Source organism: Leptodactylus fuscus, chromosome 9 (assembly GCF_031893055.1).
Source record: "Leptodactylus fuscus isolate aLepFus1 chromosome 9, aLepFus1.hap2, whole genome shotgun sequence".
In the NCBI taxonomy this organism is placed as follows: domain Eukaryota; kingdom Metazoa; phylum Chordata; class Amphibia; order Anura; family Leptodactylidae; genus Leptodactylus; species Leptodactylus fuscus.
The window spans coordinates 89699813-89703716 of record NC_134273.1 but is presented as its reverse complement, the minus strand read 5'-3'; positions in this window follow the sequence as shown (position 1 = coordinate 89703716).

Here is a 3904-nt window from a genome sequence, read left to right as displayed (position 1 = left end):
TCTATCTCCTATCTATCTATCTATCTATCTATCTCCTATCTATCTATCTATCTATCTATCTATCTATCTATCTCCTATCTATCTCCTATCTATCTATCTATCTATCTATCTATCTATCTATCTATCTATCTATCTCCTATCTATCTATCTATCTATCTATCTCCTATCTATCTATCTATCTATCTATCTATCTATCTCCTATCTATCTATCTCCTATCTATCTATCTATCTATCTATCTATCTATCTATCTATCTCCTATCTATCTATCTATCTCCTATCTATCTATCTATCTATCTATCTATCTATCTATCTATCTCCTATCTATCTATCTCCTATCTATCTATCTATCTATCTATCTATCTATCTATCTATCTCCTATCTATCTCCTATCTATCTATCTCCTATCTATCTATCTATCTATCTATCTATCTATCTATCTATCTATCTATCTATCTCCTATCTATCTATCTATCTATCTATCTATCTCCTATCTATCTATCTATCTATCTATCTATCTATCTATCTATCTATCTATCTATCTCCTATCTATCTATCTATCTATCTCCTATCTATCTATCTATCTATCTATCTCCTATCTATCTATCTATCTATCTATCTATCTATCTATCTATCTATCTCCTATCTATCTATCTCCTATCTATCTATCTATCTCCTATCTATCTATCTATCTATCTCCTATCTATCTATCTATCTATCTATCTCCTATCTATCTATCTATCTCCTATCTATCTATCTATCTATCTATCTATCTCCTATCGATCTATCTATCTATCTCCTATCTATCTATCTATCTATCTCCTATCTATCTATCTATCTCCTATCTATCTATCTATCTATCTATCTATCTATCTATCTATCTCCTATCTATCTATCTCCTATCTATCTATCTCCTATCTATCTATCTATCTAACTATCTATCTCCTATCTATCTATCTATCTATCTCCTATCTATCTATCTATCTATCTATCTCCTATCTATCTATCTATCTATCTATCTATCTATCTATCTCCTATCTATCTATCTCCTATCTATCTATCTATCTCCTATCTATCTATCTATCTCCTATCTATCTATCTATCTATCTATCTATCTATCTATCTCCTATCTATTTCCTATCTATCTCCTATCTATTCCTATCTATCGATCTCCTATCTATCTCCTATCTATCTATCTATCTATCTATCTATCTATCTATCTATCTCCTATCTATCTATCTATCTCCTATCTATCTATCTATCTATCTATCTATCTATCTATCTATCTATCTATCTCCTATCTATCTATCTATCTATCTATCTATCTCCTATCTATCTATCTATCTATCTATCTATCTATCTATCTCCTATCTATCTATCTCCTATCTATCTATCTATCTATCTATCTATCTATCTATCTATCTATCTATCTCCTATCTATCTATCTATCTATCTATCTCCTATCTATCTATCTATCTATCTATCTATCTATCTATCTCCTATCTATCTATCTCCTATCTATCTATCTCCTATCTATCTATCTATCTATCTATCTATCTATCTCCTATCTATCTATCTATCTATCTCCTATCTATCTATCTATCTATCTATCTATCTATCTCCTATCTATCTATCTATCTCCTATCTATCTATCTATCTATCTCCTATCGATCTATCTATCTATCTCCTATCTATCTATCTATCTATCTATCTATCTATCTATCTATCTCCTATCTATCTATCTATCTATCTATCTATCTATCTATCTATCTATCTCCTATCTATCTATCTATCTATCTCCTATCTATCTATCTATCTCCTATCTATCTATCTCCTATCGATCTATCTATCTATCTATCTATCTATCTCCTATCTATCTATCTATCTATCTATCTATCTCCTATCTATCTATCTATCTCCTATCTATCTATCTATCTATCTATCTATCTATCTATCTCCTATCTATCTATCTATCTATCTATCTATCTATCTATCTATCTCCTATCGATCTATCTATCTATCTCCTATCTATCTATCTATCTCCTATCTATCTATCTATCTATCTATCTATCTATCTATCTATCTATCTATCTATCTCCTATCGATCTATCTATCTATCTCCTATCTATCTATCTATCTCCTATCTATCTATCTATCTATCTATCTATCTATCTATCTATCTATCTCCTATCGATCTATCTATCTATCTCCTATCTATCTATCTATCTCCTATCTATCTATCTATCTATCTATCTATCTATCTATCTATCTATCTATCTCCTATCGATCTATCTATCTATCTCCTCTATCTATCTATCTCCTATCTATCTATCTATCTATCTATCTATCTATCTATCTCCTATCTATCTATCTCCTATCTATCTATCTCCTATCTATCTATCTCCTATCTATCTATCTATCCTATCTATCTATCTATCTATCTATCTATCTCCTATCTATCTATCTCCTATCTATCTCCTATCTATCTATCTATCTATCTATCTATCTATCTCCTATCTATCTATCTCCTATCTATCTATCTCCTATCTATCTATCTATCTATCTATCTATCTATCTATCTATCTATCCTATCTATCTATCTATCTATCTATCTATCCTATCTATCTATCTCCTATCTATCTATCTATCTATCTATCTATCTATCTATCTATCCTATCTCTATCTATCTCCTATCTATCTATCTATCTCCTATCTATCTATCTATCTCCTATCTATCTATCTATCTCCTATCTATCTATCTATCTCCTATCTATCTATCTATCTATCTATCTATCTATCTATCTATCTATCTATCTATCTCCTATCTATCTATCTATCTATCTATCTATCTATCTCCTATCTATCTATCTATCTCCTATCTATCTATCTATCTATCTATCTATCTATCTATCTATCTATCTCCTATCTATCTATCTATCTATCTATCTATCTCCTATCTATCTATCTATCTATCTATCTCCTATCTATCTATCTATCTCCTATCTATCTATCTATCTATCTATCTCCTATCTATCTATCTATCTCCTATCTATCTATCTATCTATCTCTATCTATCTATCTATCTATCTATCTCTATCTATCTCCTATCTATCTATCTCCTATCTATCTATCTATCTATCTATCTATCTATCTATCTATCTATCTATCTATCTATCTCCTATCTATCTATCTATCTCCTATCTATCTATCTATCTATCTCCTATCTATCTATCTATCTATCTATCTATCCTATCTATCTATCTATCTATCTATCTATCTCCTATCTATCTATCTATCTATCTCCTATCTATCTATCTCCTATCTATCTATCTATCTATCTATCTATCTATCTATCTATCTATCTCCTATCTATCTATCTATCTATCTATCTATCTCCTATCTATCTATCTCCTATCTATCTATCTATCTATCTATCTATCTATCTCCTATCTATCTATCTATCTCCTATCTATCTATCTATCTATCTCCTATCTATCTATCTATCTATCTATCTATCTATCTATCTATCTCCTATCTATCTATCTCCTATCTATCTATCTATCTCCTATCTATCTATCTATCTATCTATCTATCTATCTATCTATCTATCTATCTATCTATCTCCTATCTATCTATCTATCTATCTCCTATCTATCTCCTATCTATCTATCTATCTATCTATCTATCTATCTATCTATCTATCTATCTCCTATCTATCTATCTATCTCCTATCTATCTATCTATCTATCTATCTATCTATCTCCTATCTATCTATCTATCTCCTATCTATCTATCTATCTCCTATCTATCTATCTATCTCCTATCTATCTATCTATCTATCTCCTATCGATCTATCTATCTATCTCCTATCTATCTATCTATCTCCTATCTATCTATCTATCTCTC